The following is a 19582-nucleotide window of genomic DNA, read 5'->3' on the forward strand; positions in this document are numbered from 1 at the left end:
ATGATCTTAGAGAAAGGATTTAACACAGAATTTTTTAAGTTTAATTTATTCTTTTAACCATTTTTTTGTCCAGGTACTGTGTTCTATAATCAGTTCTTGGGATTAAGTATACATAATTAAATAATGGAAATAGATGAGGTCATTTCTAGCAAACACAAAACACTTTTCTTTGCATGATAGCACACACAACACATGGAGCATCTCTAGCACCAGTTTTCATGAAAAAACAAATTGAGGCATACAGAAATCTATTCAAGATATAAGAAATATTTATGTAGCAATATTACATACAGTTAATATATTAGCGACTGTAAGTTTTGTCATTAAGAGAATAGCATCTTCATAGCCAATATTGATTCTTAAATACTTATTTTTTGCAAATAGTTAACCTCTTTCTTTACTTTTCTCCTTCCCTCTCTCTTTTCTTTTTGCTCACTTACTCCTCTACTTTGTTTTTGTAAGGACTTCTACAATTATTTTGAAATAATATTTTCAGGGAGCTAATTTCAAGAAATATATAGAAGAAAAATTTAAAAAACCCTTACATATTCATTATAACCATAATTATTCTGTATATATTACATTTATTTACATTAACGTTTGTATTAGCTTATCACAGTGCAAATTTCATTTGAACATAATTAGTATTTGAAAACAATGTTTGATTTAATTTCAGAGCCTTAGTTTGGCCATTAGCATTAAGTCATTCTTTTCTATTTCATAAATCAATAATCTCATTTTTCACATCTGACAAAATTGAAGGCCAATTTTTATTTTCTGTTTTTAATATAACATTACTTTCTTGTTCTAGAATCTGAAAGACTGCATAATGCCAAATACTGAGAGCTATATTATAATATAGAGGGTGATCATTGTTTTACCCTTTTAAGTGAAGCCATACAAAAGCACAGTGGAGAGCCCTTCTTTGCATACACAGTGTGTGCATGATCACAGCGCTCCCACGCACAGTAAATCATGATGGACTAAAAAGAGGATCTTGCTGAAATCCGCTCCTCCAGGCCTACCTGATTGATTAGTAGAGTACATGTTTGGCTCAATTGCTTCTTCCTATTATTGCTTATACTCTCTCTTCAACAAAATTAAAGATAAGGATAAAATAGTTTCTGCCTGGTAGTGAGGGGTTGGGGGGAGAGGGAGAGGGTGGAAGAGGGGTAAAGGGGGGGGTAGGTGAAGGGGGGAGAAATGGCCCAAACATTGTATGCACATATGAATCAAAGAAAAAAAAATCAATAATAGAAGCAAAATTGATGCATTACATATACTGTAACTTCCAAATTATAATGTTCACTGATAATGAGAAAAAATCTTTTTTTTCAAAATTTTATCAACATATTTCAGGTAAGTGAACCCTAAAGACCAAGAATATTTTTGTGTAAGTGTAGATACATGTATTTTTAAGTGTAGGTGGCACTTATGCATGTGCATACATGTATAAACACATACACCCATAAATGTATATATTATATATTTACACACATTATATTTTTGAATTATGTAGCATTTATCCTTAGTAGCCTCTGTCTGTCTCTTTCTCTCTGTCTCTCTCTGTTTCTCTGTCTCTCTCTCTCTCTCTTGTTCTTTTTTTCCTTTCTGTGGTGATGGGCATCAATCCCAGGCTTTCAACTTGCTACCACTAAGCAATAGTCCTAGCCATCTACTGTCTATTATAAACTTGAGTCTTTGTATCATTTAGGTTTATCATTTACCTTGAATGTACTCCATGAAAGTAGGGCCTAAATATTATGCTTTTAATATATTTCTAAAGGAATTAACATAGCAGATCCAGGTGAATACCTTCTTTATTAAAATAATTTTGTCTTCTCTCTTACCCTTACTAAATGAACAGTTCATTGTGATATTTTCTTCATTCATAATGGACTATGAAGAAAATTTTGTTCTTTGGTATGGTTTGGTTATTTTTTTCTAGGGAACAAGGAAGGTCATATGATCATGTGACAGTTTCTGCCTCTTCCTCAAGGAACAGCCAGTAAGTGTTCAGTGGGAAGCCAGAGACCAAAGTGATATTTACATGTTGTTCAAATCCTTCATTGGAGTTTTGAAATTTAGGATCAACACAGCTGCTAGGACTTTCTACACTGAATTTAAATTTCTTTTCTCAGAACATGTAAAAGTTACCACTTATAGTATAAAATTCCATATCAATCTTTCCATATGAACTAATCGATTACTTACTGAATGATAAAGATAGAAAATATCTAGAAAAACTCAGTCCCAGCAATGTAAATACATATATCCTCTTGTTTCTTTTCCCTAGTAGCTTTATTTCTAAATGATTTTTTTTCCTTTTTTAAATACAGAACAATTCATGAATTCATGTATATTCGTTGCACAGAGGCCATGCTAATCTTCTCTATGTCTTTCCAATTTTAGTATCTGTGCTGCTGAAGCAAGTACCCAAATTTGATTTTTTAAATGATAAATGACATCTTTACTTTTCTTTATTTTACTGTTTTGTGTTTCTTTATTGTGCAATTCTGTGAAAATACTATGTTTGCAAAAAAGTAAAATTAAATGTTTAAGAACATTTTCACATTTTAATTCTCTATTTTATTACAGAATGGATCATAATGTGATATAAATGACATCATTCCTTTTTTAAATATACTATCATGCTTAGAGATAACTGTATTACTACATTTTCATGTTAAGATAACTTCTAGTGAAATTATATATTTCAGCAGGGTTTTGTACATATAATGTGTTGCTATGGTTTAAAAACATAAAATAAGCCCAGTCCACATTAAAATTTTGCAGCACAAATTTTAGCATAATTTCCCTTCTAGTAATTATGAGATATTTCAAAATATTTGAAAATAAATCTTATATCTATAATCAAAGATTTCTCAGAAATATGTTTGCTACAATCACATTTCTATCAAAATATATTCAAGAGGGCAAAATATAGTTCACTGGAGCTTATCTTGAAAAAACGCATCTCAAAAAAGGGCTGATGGAGTAGCTCAAGGTGGAGACCCTAAGTTCAAACCTCAGTACTGTGAAAAAAGAGTGAAAAATAGATTCCCTACCATAAAGAGTTGACCTTGGTGGGTAGAAAATGCTACAGATTATGAGGAATGAAGAATAATCATAGAATGAATAAACCCCGGCCCAAAAGGAGAGCAAACTATTCCACAACATTAAATCTTATATACAAAGTAATCTGCACAAATAAGAAAGTTGAAGTTTTGACTATGAAGTCACAGTTTACTGCAATATCTGCAAAGTGTTCCACAGTTTCCAGACAAAATAGAGTATCAGCAAAAGACTCTGTAATTACTGTTGTTGAGAGGAAGATGTCTGCATTGTTCTATATATAGCATATAACTAGATGAAATCCCTGTATCAACATTCGTGGCTATAGCATTGAGATCTCCCTGGTCTGCCTGAATAGATATGAATATATATTTTGTGGTAAGGAGGAAATTAAGAAACTAAGTCAACATGGTGAACCCCTTCCTTTTATTTTCTGGTAGCTGGTATTGAACTCAGGAACTTGCTCTTGCTACCAAGCTCTCTACTGCATGAGCCATGCCTCTAGTCCATTTTTGTTGTTGTTGTTGTTGTTGTTTTTGAGACAGGGTTTCACCAGTGCCTTTGCCTGAGCTGGAATCAAAATTCTATTCCCTGCCTCCTGAAAAGCTAAGATTACAGACATGTGTAACCATGGCCCAGAAGCCCCTTCTCTTTAAAGTAACTTTGAAACCTAAATTGTGTATTTAAATTAAAAATAGTGAACAATTTGTCTAATCATTATCTAACTTAGAAAGATTCTTGAAAATGTTCTCCTTTGTGTAATCCTTAAGATTCTTCTTCACATCAATTAATCAATGAAAATAAAATTGGTACAGTTATTCTGACATATGACCTTATTCCAAAATTCTTTAATCAATTATTTGAACTTAATAAATAAAAATTAAGCTAGTAACCTATAGAATAATATGTTTTAATATGAGGGCTAATTTTCAAAATACTCAATTATATAAGATCCTAATATCTCACGACCTGCACGAGCTTGTCCTAGGAACCTAACTGGTAGCAATGGGAGATTGAGAAAGGACAAAAGACAGACATACAGAAAGCTGGGGTCAGGTGGGCTGTGAGCTCTGATGGAGGACACACAGCAGCCCAGTCCACCCCCAGTGAGTTTATTATATACAGCAGCAAACAAGGAAGTGGGATAGCAAAGTCAGCAGAGCAACAGTTCTTGGGGGGTATGATCTTGTAGTTATTGGGAGCAGGGGGAACCTGCAATCGCTACTTTCTGCACCTACTGTTCCTGTCTGAAGGTCTTAGTGTAAATATTCTTATTCTTACAAGAAGCAGCTGTGCTGCATTTTGCTCTGGCTCCCTTCTGCACCTGGGGGCCTGTGCCCATCCCAGCCTGCAGATTATTTGACATGGCTATGCTCATGTCAAGTTCTCATAGACTTCTCATACTTCTGCTCTCCACAATAACAAAATATACCAGTGCCACAAATTCATAAGAAGGTAATTGAAGAAAATCTACCTGCTTGACTTAAAGCATGAGTGTTATGTTTACTTCTGTCATTTCAGATGTCATCATGACCTATAGCTTACTAAAAGTACTAATTGATTCCTTTTTTCTTTAGTATAAACAGAATTGATTATTTAACTCAATCCACCATGGATTTCTTTCTAAGTAGTCTATCCTCTCTTGTACCAAGTAAATATTACCCCATATAAGTATTATCAATATCAATTTATTGGGGGTTTCTATGTAAGTAACGCAGGACAAATTGTGGACTAAAGTAACAAATACTAGAAAAAATGGCCAAAGAACCTAAATATGAAATTCTAGCCCAATGTGTAAAATTTTGGAAAATTACATATGACAATGCAATTAGTGATACCCTTGAAAATATGGAAGCAAATTATAGTTTTCTAATCTAACCACTTAAATGTGTTTCAAGAGCTTGTTAGTACTATTTGGGTGTTTAAAGAAACCCATTTAAGAGTTTTACTAGTTTCTATTAATGAAGTCACTAAAATAAAGTCTAAATTAAAATAAAGTGTTAAAATTAGGTCTGGACAGGAATATTTAAAAATACAGGCACTCTCACTGGTAGATTATAATGCAACAACTCATAAGATTTTAAATGTGCTTGCAATTAGAACTTATGCAGACTAAATTCACACAGACTAAATCCTATGGCAGACATTAATACTATTCTTCATCCAAACTCTCCTGTGTTTTGAACTATAAAACTGTGCAATGTGGCCACTCTTATAGAAAATATGACAAGCAATTTCTAATATTTCATTGGGCCTTGACAGAGATTGTTCCTGTCATTGAAGGCTATTACATAATCCTGAGAGCAGAAATGTTGGAGAAAATCAGAGAGAAAGGGAGAGAGAGAAAGAGAGAGAGAGAGAAAATAAAACATAAAACTCATTGATAATCTGGATAATATATTTAAAACCAAAGATATGGGAATTTCCTTATGAGCCCATGCATACTGGACCAGGTTTCTGTACTGTCTACAGGGCCTTATGTGGAATTCCTGGGGCTCCTTGACTTCAACACAATATTGTCTAAATAGTATTTCTTTTTTAGTTAGTTAATCATACTGCTTCTTCCACAATTACTGTTCTAGAACTGAGAGATGGATGTCTGTTCAGAAAATTTTTGTGATATTCTTGGAGGACAATGTAAAACCCTAATGGATAAACAAATATACTTTTCAAAGTAGATGTAGCTGGGAGCAGTTTACACGGCAGGTGTATGAGGAAATAGGTTCCCACTCTGAGAATAACATTTAGAAATTTATAAACCTATGGGCTGCAACCAATAGCCTTAGAGCATTTTGAGGCAAGGAGGTACCAGCAGACTACATGACAGACATCACTTTTGTTTGAATTAGTTATGGAAGTGTCTAGAATTTATGCAATGGAAGCACATGCCCTGCAGAAAAGAAAAAAGTTACCTGCTCAGAAGGGATGGGAATGTTACAGAGGATACTTACTTAAAACGAGCCACCTGTTCATGAAATCAGTGGGAATGATATGCTCAGACCATAACAACTGAGGTAAAAACATCCAGAAAAAAACACTAATGTGGAAAGAACCTCTGTTTATGGCAAAAGTTAAGAAGAACCCATCTAAAAAACAAGCCAGGTATGGTAGTGAACATGTATAAACTCACCTACATGGGAAATGGGAGAAGGAACATGAAGGTTTGAGGCCAGCCTGGCGGAAGATCCTAACTGAAAGACAAACTAAAATCAAAAGGACTGGCTATGTGGTTTATGTGGTAGAGCTCTTGCGTAATAAGCTCAAGGCCCTAAATTCAATCTCTAGTTTAAACAAAATGTGACTAGGTAGAAGTACCATTCGTCAGGGACCAGCACCTTGTTGAAATACATTAACTACATTTTTACTCTATGCTTTGTTTATTCTGAAACAACTGTGATAAATAAAATGAAGGCTTGGGATAGTCAACAAGGTATCATTTTGGCACACCAGAAAATATTTCCTCTGATCAACATACATACTTTACTGTCACCAATGTATACCAACAAGTAATAAAATAAACTATTAAGCATATATGTATATGCTATATTCCAAATATTCCCAAAGTAGTGGTTTCATTGAATACATAGTTTTAAATAAGGTGCAACTGAAAATCAGTGGTGAGAAAGTTTTGAGGGACTGGCTGAGTAAATTAAACGAATATGACCTCACACAGACATGTCCCATGATATGGGAACTGAGTATTGAAAGACAAATATGCAACTTAGTATCTCTCCAACTTCACAAAATATTTTCTTTTAATTTGCCTGGTTTTGTTGCCCTAATTACATATGCCCAGACATGTCATAATATTCATACATAAAATACACTGTCCTTTCTCAGTGAATATTTATAATTTTTAGGGTAGGACAAAATTTAATTCCTTATATCTAAATAAGATATAACTATGAATATTCCCCATTACCAAATGTCAGTGAAAGTCTTATAAATTTTTATCTCAGTCCGAAAACTTCTTCTTGAGTATTGGAGCAAAGGCATAACTAGTAACGCTATTGTTATCAGTGCCTTCATCTAATGAGTAAGCATTGTGCCCAATCCAGAGAGCCCCATACTAGAAGGAAGAGTATGGGATACAACAGGTAATGAAATGAAAGGAAGAGATTATGGCAAACGAGAATGAAAATCATATGAATGTTCAAATCCCAGAGAAGGATGCAATAATATTACTCCCACAGAAGAATCTCAGAGGAAGAAAATATTACTTGTAGTTACATCTTTAATCTGTTGTTAATTACAGACAAATGTGAGAAAAGCTATCTTATGTATTTTGTATAAAGATTGAAAATTATGTGCTGACATATGGGTTTTGCTTAAATAATCAGTATGGATAGTAAAGAAGAAAACAGCATCATGGTGCTTCTAATGAGTACACCAACTGGAACCAAATTCTGGGCTTCATGACTTGTACTATATTTACTATTTGATTTAAACACACACACATCTATATTTAAACATATATATAGATACATTAAATTTTACATATAAATATACATAAACATACAGACATATATGAAAATAAATAAATAAATATATGTATATTGAGGTGATTATTACATTGAATCATGCTGTTTAGATTTTGTACATGATGTGGATTTAAAACAAACTGATAAGACCACTGTTTAGATTTAGTAAGAAGCCAATTGATGACACCTTTCCAGAAGGACATCCCTTGATTTGCCTCTGAACATTTAGTGGAGATAAATTTGTATAAGAAATGTCATGGAAGCTGAGTAGACTCAAGAGATGAGAACTTCGGGATGATATGGTAGTTACATATCACAAATAATACTGCTTTTGAGATGTAGAAATACTATTCATGAATATACTGAGATGCCTTTAGGGTAAGAGTCTACTCAATGGAGAGTTTAGTGAGCTACATAATTCTGTGCTCCATAGTATACCCAGTGTCTTATGTTAGAAATATCTCATGGCAACAATATATGTGACAACTTGATTATAACTGTATTATGAGCTAGATGTGAGGTTAGGATTTTACTTGAGTCCCTCATGTTTCTAGGGCTCTGGTAGACACAATATTTCAGAGAATGGCATCATCTACCAGTTAGGAAAAAAAGGAGTAATTTCTGATCTGGCTAGGCAAATCATCAAAATGACAAGACATCAAGTTCATTAGTAGTTTGATAGGCATCTTATACTGTTGCACAGGAAGAATACTACGCATACTTGTATTTTTAATTATCTGCTGCCTCCAAGTCTGATGGCCCAGTATAACTTATCACATTGTTTGGAACCACATGGATAGCCTCAACTTTGACAAGATAACTCAGAGGTATATTGTATTACTGAGTTTTAATGTCCCAGGCACTAAATAAAAAAAGAGAAATGCTCCCTCATCTGATTCAACTGGGATCAGACACATGAGAAACCAATACCACACCATTCCTATAGAGAGAGGAATACACTGTAGGACATAGTATCTGAAAGCCTATGTCCGTAAAACAGTGTATTATGATATCCAGGACATGCTTAAACAATGACTATAAAATCACCATCACAGTCATGTATACAGGAAGAAAGATTATTTCTATTAAGAAGGAGTAGAAGGCTTCTCTCCTGACCTCCTTACCTGCTGCAGCCGGTGCAGAGAATCTCCACGTTAAACGAAGAACCGAGGAGGGCCCCTGGGGCCGCCAGTGGCCGGCGCCCATACGGCTTGGGAAGACATGGACCAGGTGAGCTTTGCGGTACCGCGGTACCCCACAGAAAAGCCTGGGCCAGAGCAGCATAGCCCCCTGGACAGACTGACCTCCACCCGGGAAAAAAAGAGAAACTGAGTAATAAGCAATAAGAACAGTTAAGACACGCTGGAAAGAGGGTGGGGTGCCCTGAGCGCTGAAGATTGGAGGAAGGGAATCCTTCCCGGGACTGTAAATAAATGAGCCGGGCGGGCCGGAGAGGCTCTAGCGGGAGCGGGGCACGCCCAGCAACCAGGAGCAGGGACGCTTGTGAGAGGAGGGAAGACCCACTTCCCATGTGAACTGTAAATAAACACGCAGACCTGACAACGTGGGGCAGTGTCACCTTTCCCAGTGCTTGGAAAGGGGAAAGCCTGTAGCAGAGGCTCCCGCACAGGAGAACTCTGAGCAAACAAAGCCTGTGGGACCAGGTGAGTGCTAGCTCACCCCAGAGATCTGCATAAATAACACCGCCAGCTACAGGCTGAGAGCAGCAGGCAGGCAAGCCACAGCTGCAGATACCACTCTCAGAACTGCCTCCAGACGCTTTTTTTTCTTTTTCTCCCTACCTTTGATGAGAGAACAACCGAATTACACCTGCAAGCCGAAAAACTTACTGAAACTGTATTGCATTTGAACTGGGGACACTTGGTGGGGTTTTTTTTTTCTTTTTTCTTCTGTGTGTGTGTGAGTGTAGTTTTGTTCTACTTTATGCATCCCCTTTGATGAGACAACTACAGAACAACATCTGAGGCACCAACTCCAGGACTGGAGATTGAGACGGACATCCAAATTATTAAGACTGAAATTGCATTGCATATAAACTTGGAAGTTTTTTGGTTTTTTTTTTTTTAATTTTCTATTTTCCATTTTGTTTTAATTCATTTTTATATATAGATATTACTTTCATATACTTATTTTTTATTTTTTTTATCTTTGATTTTCAATCCTCTCTCTGTCTCTCTATTGTCTGTTCAGCTCACTGTCGATTAGCACACTAACACTCCCTGTTTATACCTTTGAAACTCTCTTCTCTGATACCTTGTTCTGCTTTCTCCCTCTTGTCTGTATATTTGTTTTCCCCTTTTCTTTAACTTCTTGCTTTCCATCTCAGCTCACTCTTCCATTCTCAATATTACCATTGTTATTATTACAAGCTAGAAAATACTTAATTACACACAGTACAGGGACAGTAACAACACCAAGGACAATGACAGGAAGACAGAAAAAACAAGGAAACCAGTTTCCCCACAGCAAAAAATTAGTACAGGAACCAGAGGGGAATGAAGAGAACAGAAACTCAGATCCAGACTACAACAAAATGAAGATAAACTATGCCAAAGGACCCAATGAAGCCCACAAGAATAATTTAAAAGAAGACATACTACAAGTACTCAATGAGAATTTTATAGAGATGATACTGGATAGGGTCAACCAAAATGTACAGGAGACACTCAAGAAATTCCAAGACAATAAAAATAGAGAATTTGAAAAAGCAAAAGAAGAAATAAAGGAAACCATAGAAGCACTGTATAAACACCAAAGTGAAAGAGAGAACACAATGAATAAATGGATAAATGAACTCAGGACAAAAATAGACAACAATAAAGAAGAAAACAGCCAGGATATGGAAAACCTCAGAAAAAAGAACGAAACAGAACTGCAAAACAAAACGGAAGGCCAATCCAGCAGAATAGAACAAACAGAAGACAGAATCTCAGAACTTGAAGATGAAATGGTAATTAAAGGAAAAACTGAAGAACTACTAATTAAACAACTCAAGACCTGTGAAAAGAAAATGCAAGAACTCACCGACTCCATCAAAAGACCAAACTTGAGAATCATGGGCATCGAAGAAGGAGAAGAGGTGCAAGCGAAGGGAATGCGTAATATATTCAACAAAATAATAACGGAAAATTTCCCAAATCTAGAGAAAGATATTCCCATACAAATGCAAGAGGCCTCCAGGACACCAAACAGACCAGATCAAAATAGAACTACTCCACGACATATCATCATTAAAACAACAAGTTCAGAAACTAAGGAAAGAATATTGAAGGCTGTAAGAGAGAAAAAACAAGTAACATACAAAGGTAAACCCATCAAAATCACAGCAGACTTCTCAACAGAAACATTAAAAGCAAGAAGAGCGTGGGGTGAGATCTTCCGGGCACTGAATGAAAATAACTTCAACCCCAGGATACTCTACCCAGCAAAGCTATCATTCAAAATAGATGGAGCAATAAAAGTCTTCCATGATAAGCAGAAACTAAAACAATATGTGACCACAAAGCCACCATTACAAAAGATTCTGCAAGGGATCCTGCACACAGAAAGTGACACCCAACTTAACCATGAAAAGGCAGGCAGCACCAAACCACAGGATAAGAAAAAGCAAGACAGTAGAGAGTAACATCAAGTTAGGTACACACAATCAAACCTTCAAACAACTAAGATAACTAAATGGCAGGAATCACCACATACCTATCAGTACTAACACTTAATGTTAATGGACTTAATTCACCCATCAAAAGACACCGTTTGACAAAATGGATTAAAAAAGAAGATCCAACAATTTGTTGCTTACAGGAGACTCATCTCACTGACAGAAATAAGCATATGCTTAGGATGAAAGGCTAGAAGAAGATTTACCAAGCCAATGGCCCCCGAAAACAAGCAGGAGTAGCAATACTTATCTCTGACAAAGTAGACTTCAAACCTACATTGATCAAACGAGATAAAGAAGGACATTCCATACTAATAAAAGGGGAAATAGACCAAAAGGAAATAATAATCATCAATCTGTACGCACCCAATGTCAATGCACCCAATTTCATCAAACATACCCTGAAAGACCTAAAAGCATATATAAACGCCAACACAGTGGTTGTGGGAGACTTTAACACTCCATTATCATCAATAGATAGGTCATCCAAACAAAAACTCAATAAAGAAATCCAAGATCTAAAATATGCAATAGATCAAGTGGACCTAGTAGATGTCTACAGAACATTTCATCCAACCTCTACACAATATACATTCTTCTCAGCAGCCCATGGAACCTTCTCCAAAATAGATCATATCCTAGGGCACAAAGCAAGCCTCAGCAAATATAAGAAAATAGAAATAATACCGTGCATACTATCTGACCACAATGCAGTAAAAGTAGAACTCAACAACAAAAGTAAAGACAAAAAACATGCAAACAGCTGGAAACTAAATAACTCATTACTTAATGAAGAATAGATCATCGATGCAATAAAAGAGGAAATTAAAATGTTCCTGGAAGTCAATGAAAATGAAAACACAACCTACCGGAACCTATGGGACACAGCTAAGGCAGTCTTGAGAGGAAAGTTTATAGCCATGAGTGCATATATTAAAAAGATTGAAAGATCCCAAATCAATGACCTAATGATACATCTCAAACTCCTAGAAAAACAAGAACAAGCAAATCCCAAAACAAATAGAAGGAGAGAAATAATAAAAATAAGAGCTGAAATCAACGAAATAGAAACCAAAAAAAACATACAAAGAATTAATGAAACAAAAAGTTGGTTCTTTGAAAAAATAAACAAGATCGATAGACCCCTGGCAAACCTGACCAAAATGAGGAGAGAAAAAACCCAAATTAGTAGAATTAGGAATGCAAAAGGGGAGATAACAACAAACACCATGGAAGTCCAGGAAATCATCAGAGACTACTTTGAGAACCTATATTCAAATAAATTTGAAAATCTAAAAGAAATGGACAGATTTCTAGATACATATGATCATCCAAAACTGAACCAAGAGGAAATTAATCACCTGAATAGACCTATAACACAAAATGAAATTGAAGCAGCAATCAAGAGTCTCCCCAAAAAGAAAAATCCAGGACCTGTTGGATTCTCTGCTGAATTCTATCAGACCTTTAAAGAAGAACTGATACCAACCCTCCTTAAACTGTTCCATGAAATAGAAAGGGAAGGAAAACTGCCAAACACATTTTATGAAGCCAGTATTACACTTATCCCAAAACCAGGCAAAGACACCTCCAAAAAGGAGAACTATAGGCCAATCTCCTTAATGAACATTGATGCAAAAATCTTCAACAAAATAATGGCAAATCGAATTCAGCAACACATCAAAAAGATTATTCACCACGACCAGGTAGGCTTCATCCCAGGGATGCAGGGGTGGTTCAACATACGAAAATCAATAAACGTAATAAACCACATTAACAGAAGCAAAGACAAAAACCACTTGATCATCTCAATAGATGCAGAAAAAGCCTTTGATAAGATCCAACATCATTTCATGATAAAAGCTCTAAGAAAACTAGGAATAGAAGGAAAGTGCCTCAACATTATAAAAGCTATATATGACAAACCTACAGCCAGCATTATACTTAACGGAGAAAAATTAAAACCATTCCCTCTAAAATCAGGAACCAGACAAGGATGCCCACTATCTCCACTCCTATTCAACATAGTACTGGAATTCCTAGCCAGAGCAATTAGGCAAGAAGAAGGAATAAAAGGAATACAAATAGGTAAAGAAACTGTCAAAATATCCCTATTTGCAGACGACATGATCCTATACCTTAAAGACCCAAAAAACTCTACTCAGAAGCTTCTAGACATCATCAATAGCTATAGCAAGGTAGCAGGATATAAAATCAACATAGAAAAATCATTAGCATTTCTATACACTAACAATGAGCGAACTGAAAAAGAATGTATGAAAACAATTCCATTTACAATAGCCTGAAAAAAAATCAAATACCTAGGTGTAAACCTAACAAAAGATGTGAAAGACCTCTACAAGGAAAACTATACACTTCTGAAGAAAGAGATTGAGGAAGACTATAGAAAGTGGAGAGATCTCCCATGCTCATGGATTGGTAGAATCAACATAGTAAAAATGTCGATACTCCCCAAAGTAATCTACATGTTTAATGTAATTCCCATCAAAATTCCAATGACATTCATTAAAGAGATTGAAAAATCTACTGTGAAATTTATATGGAAACACAAGAGGCCACGAATAGCCAAGGCAATACTCAGTCAAAAGAACAATGCAGGAGGTATCACAATACCTGACTTCAAACTATATTACAAAGCAATAACAATAAAAACAGCATGGTACTGGCACAAAAACAGACATGAAGACCAGTGGAACAGAATAGAGGATCCAGATATGAAGCCACACAACTATGAGCAACTTATCTTTGACAAAGGAGCTAAAAATATACGATGGAGAAATAGCAGCCTCTTCAACAAAAACTGCTGGGAAAACTGGTTAGCAGTCTGCAAAAAACTGAAACTAGATCCATGTATATCACCCTATACCAAGATTAACTCAAAATGGATCAAGGATCTTAATATCAGACCCCAAACTCTTAAGTTGATACAAGAAAGAGTAGGAAATACTCTGGAGTTAGTAGGTATAGGTAAGAACTTTCTCAATGAAACCCCAGCAGCACAGCAACTAAGAGAAAGCATAGATAAATGGGACCTCATAAAACTAAAAAGCTTCTGTTCATCAAAAGAAATGGTCTCTAAACTGAAGAGAACACCCACAGAGTGGGATAAAATATTTGCCAACTATACATCAGACAAAGGACTGATAACCAGAATATACAGGGAACTTAAAAAACTAAATTCTCCCAAAACTAATGAACCAATAAAGAAATGGGCATGTGAACTAAACAGAACTTTCTCAAAAGAAGAAATTCAAATGGCCAGAAAACACATGAAAAAATGCTCACCATCTCTAGCAATAAAGGAAATGCAAATTAAAACCACGCTAAGATTCCACCTCACCCCTGTTAGAATAGCCATCATCAGCAACACCACCAACACCAGGTGTTGGCGAGGATGCGGGAAAAAAGGAACCCTCTTATACTGTTGGTGGGAATGTAGACTAGTACAACCACTCTGGAAAAAAATTTGGAGGCTACTTAAAAAGCTGGACATCGATCTACCATTTGACCCAGCAATACCACTCTTGGGGATATACCCAAAAGACTGTTACTCCAGAGGCACCTGCACATCCATGTTTATTGCGGCACTATTCACAATAGCCAAGTTATGGAAACAGCCAAGATGCCCCAGCATAGACGAATGGATTAAGAAAATGTGGTATCTATACACAATGGAATTTTATGCAGCCATGAAGAAGAACGAAATGTTATCATTCGCTGGTAAATAGATGGAATTGGAGAACATCATTCTGAGTGAGGTTAGCCTGGCCCAAAAGAACAAAAATCGTATGTTCTCCCTCATATGTGGACATTAGATCAAGGGCAAACACAACAAGGGGATTGGACTATGAGCACATGATAAAAGCGAGAGCACACAAGGGAGGGGTGAGGATAGGTAAGACACCTAAAAAACTAGCTAGCATTTGTTGCCCTTAATGCAGAGAAACTAAAGCAGATACCTTAAAGCAACTGAGGCCAATAGGAAAAGGGGACCAGGAACTAGAGAAAAGGTTAGATCAAAAAGAATTAACCTAGAAGGTAACACCCATGCACAGGAAATCAATGTGAGTCAATGCCCTGTATAGCTATCCTTATCTCAACCAGCAAAACCCCTTGTTCCTTCCTATTATTGCTTATACTCTCTCTACAACAAAATTAGAGATAAGGGCAAAATAGTTTCTGCTGGGTATTGAGGGGGGGAGCGGGAGGGGGTGGAGTGGGTGGTAAGGGAGGGGGTGGGGGCAGGGGGGAGAAATGAACCAAGCCTTGTATGCATATATGAATAATAAAAGAAAAATGAAAAAAAGTAAAAAAAGAAAAAAAAAAGAAAAAAAAAGGAGTAGAAGATGATAGTATATCTTTTTCCCCTTTCTATCATGACTCTGTGATACAATACAGAATTTTTGTATTCTTTAGTAGAATAAGTGAAACAAAACTCATTTAATTGGTGTCCTCTCTATTCCCAAAATAAGAAAATGTTTCAAGGGACTGATTTAAAACTCACCAATGATGGAAAAATTACTTGCCACAAAGAGAAGTTGATTTTGAATTGTACAAGAAAGTGGTAACAAGAGCACAGTTTTTAAAAATTTATTTACAGTGCATGAATGATTGAATTAGGATTATGGCCTTGCTCATATAGTATAATGCTTGCTAACTGAAAGATAAGTATGATATTTCCTATTTAAAAATAAATGCAATTTTATCAGGATCTACCAGTATGCTTAGAATGTTTATCATATGTATACTATTCTGAAGATAACTGATGACTAAAGAATAGGAAGTAGATATGTGCTTTGGGTTAACATTTGTGTCTCCCCAAAATTGGCATGCAGCATTCCCAACCTCCATGATAACATCAGAAGATTGCATCTTTGACAGAAAATAAGTCATTAAGTAAACCTCTCATAAGTGTGATTTGTGCCTTATAAAAGGTACTCCACAGGCCTCTCTTGTCTTCTTTCTTCTATGGGAGAATGCAAAGCCAAATAACCATAAAATGAGTCTTCACCAAAAGCCAGATTTACTGGCATTTAAGTATTGTAATTCATAGTTTTCGGAATCATAAGAAACAAATGTTTGTTTTAAAAAGATTTAGTACTTTATAGCAGCCTAAATGGCTTTGATAGTACTTAAATCCTATGTATCAAACTCATTAGTCCCCAAAAGCAAATAACTTCTTTTGAGAATGTTTCTCCATACACTATTCAGAATTTGTCCATTAATCCAAGACCATAATAGATTATAAAGTGGGAGTTATAACTTTTTTCTCCTGAAGTCATAACTGAAGAATTTTGGTTATTTTAGGTTGTAGCATTTTTGTTGTATCACTTGAATTACTTATGTTTTTTACTGTCTAAGGACAATGGTTTGATAATCTACATTCTGGGTTATCACATTATGCACTCAAATATTACCTGAATAATATAAAATGAATAATCTTATTTTTCTAGCTAAATGTATATAATGCTTAGATTCATTAATTTTATTTTTTTATATATACAGGTAAATTTCTCAAATTAAATTAACAGCACTGGATTTGCATCTGCCTGGTCCAAATCAAACCTTATTTTTCACTTTGTCTCTACTTTATAATAATTTCCCCTCTTAAAAGTTTTCATTTATTTCTTCCTATTATCTAAAACACAGAATTCCATAGATTCTCTAACTGAAATATATTAATGAGTGCATTTTTAATATCCTGTCTATCTTTTATCTAAAATACAATCATCTCTCAGATCATCACTAGGCATAAAAATTCTCTTCTTTGTTCCCTTTTGTTCCTATATTAACTTATTCTCAATAAATTTTTACAAATACCACAGGAAAATGCTAAAGTATGTTTAGTAACTATGGTTAAACTGAAATACTAGCTACCACATTCTACAATTAAAGCAACTCTTACAAGCACGGTCTCTCTAAACTTAAGTGGATAGTAGGTAAAAGTCAAAAATGGGAAAATTGAATATAAGAACAGTAAGAGTTTTATACTTACTACCTCACTTAATCCTTTTTATCCTCAAGCTTGTGAACTGTGATGGATTTTCTTGTTTTATAAATCATGGCACTGAGGCACCAATAAGGATATGGTGATATCAGAATTCAAAACCAGAGCAGAAGCTGCTACTGAAGACATTGATAAAAGGAAGATGAGAGAACAAGGTATAGAAAAGTCAAGAGATATAAGAACCAAAAGTAGAAGATGGAGTAATAGAAACAGTGTTTCCCTATCTACTTAAAACAACAAATAAATATAGATAATAACAGCTTAATAGACAGTGAGCATCAGAAAATGAAAAATAATAATTCCCGAGAGATGAGAAATAAATGAGGTGTCTCCTATGATTGGCCCTGCTTTCTTCCTTGAAAGAGTACCCAGACTGAAGAGCAGAGGGAGAAGCTCTGATAGAGTACAGTGAACTCCGTGATTGATTTGAGGAGATGATAGTTCAGAGAGATGGTGACAGCAAGAGTTTGCAGAACACAGTACAAGAAAGACAAGAGTTGCAAAGTTGGAGAGGGACAGGAATCTATAGTGATATCCCATTGGTATTTAGCTAAGTATTGGTTAACTCTTGCATGTGAGGAAAATGCCTAACACTAATGAAAGACTCAATGAAAAAATAAGTAGTAAGGATCCCTGGCATTCTGAATGGGCGAACAGCAGTGGTCATACCTCCAGTTATATTAGAAAGCAAAAATTACAAGGTATGTGGTAGGAATCACAGAAGAATGTCACCTTGGTAATGTAGAATAGTTAATTCTAGAATGGTCACTACTTGGGTCAGATCAAACAAATCCTAAAATATTGAATTGTGACTATAATGCTCATCATCTTAATTGTGATGGTGGTTTTAGAGGTTACTTAGAGGTGTATGTAACAAAGCACACACCTAACCAAACAAATTGTACACACAAAACTACAAATGAAAACACATACATATTCTCGGTTGAGAACCTGTTTTCTACCCACTCCATTCTGCTCACAATTTAAACCTGTTGGGGACTGCTTTCACAGCTGCATTCCTTCCTAAAGGAAGTAATGTTGGAGTCAGTATCCCAACGGAGGAATTACTTTCTGGGTGAAGCATGTGTGAAGCCCTGTTACCCACATTCAATTACTTGGGTATCTGGCAAAATTATTACCAACCCTTGACTTATCCATGAGTCCAATTTTTAAAATTCAGAATATGTTATTCTACAAAGATTTTACTGTAGGAAAGTTACAACAGTATATCTCTTTTGATCAGAATGATCTTACCACCACTAAAATCCTATATTTTACTGCTTTTCACAATGTCCAGAAGCTATTTGGGAAATAATGTGATCAGTCTCCACTCTAGTTCAAAAGAATCACAATTACATTGAAACAGTATTATGTCATGGCCACAGTATCCCTCTGGATGTAACATGTAGATAAAGGGTCTGCTTGGATCATCTTAAGGTATTGTAAGACCTAACTCTCAAAATATTAAAAATATGATCCTAATATAATTTTTTAGTTAGAATATATGGCTAAATTTGATTTAACCTATTATGAAAGGAGTCAGCAGGGTAAAATATTGATAAAATATCAAATATAATTTAAATGAGGATATAAATGAAGAGAAAAGAATATTCAAATATAGTGATGAATGACATACAAACCTGGTCAGTGCCTCAAAAGACAATTAGGTCATAACACTCAGTAGTACTTTCTCTACCACATAAACATAGCTTTAATATTATCAATTCTGTAAAAATTGACCACTAATATAGAGTTTGTTTTCTAATCAATATTAAGTGTAAAATGTTACATTCTTCCAGTCAATTAACTCTTTGGTGGTTTTGTTAGGCAGTGTTCTAGGATGATATTGAAAAGATGCATACACTTTCCTCTGCTTATTCCTCAGTTTTGAATTTTTTTATTAAGGGTACTATTTAATGTAGGGTAAAGTGATGCATGAGAGCTTATCAACTAAGAAATCATGGATCTCTGTGTTAAGATGAATTCAGACATATTGGAGGCTGGTTAAAGAGGGAAACTAAGAATATAAATTTAGTTGATTTACTCTCTATACAAAAATGAATATAAAATTCTTAAACTGGCTGAAACTACCATAAGAAAGGTACTAAGGTAGAATGAAGAAAAATAGAAGAGATGAACCAGTTGGGGTTATAGTACATATAAACATGGAAATAGCACAAGAAATCTCCCTGTGTAGTTACCTTTATCCCAAACAAGCAAAATTATCATTGTTTTTTCTTTGTTCCTCCTCAAAATTGGAGGACAGGAGGGCTGAACATGTCCTGCCTGGAGGGGAGTGAGGAGGGGAGTTTTGTAGCA

General features: G+C 35.2%; 1 non-coding gene across 1 annotated transcript; it reads right to left on the reverse strand.

Annotated features, from left to right (window-relative positions):
- Window positions 1-2329: 2329 nt before the first annotated feature.
- LOC141423622 (U6 spliceosomal RNA) lies at window positions 2330-2436 on the reverse strand. The gene has a single exon (XR_012448464.1). It is a non-coding gene; the product is annotated as a U6 spliceosomal RNA (small nuclear RNA).
- Between the last annotated feature and the right edge of the window lie 17146 nt (window positions 2437-19582).

This window comes from Castor canadensis, chromosome 5 (assembly GCF_047511655.1).
Source record: "Castor canadensis chromosome 5, mCasCan1.hap1v2, whole genome shotgun sequence".
Classification (NCBI taxonomy): Eukaryota; Metazoa; Chordata; class Mammalia; order Rodentia; family Castoridae; genus Castor; species Castor canadensis.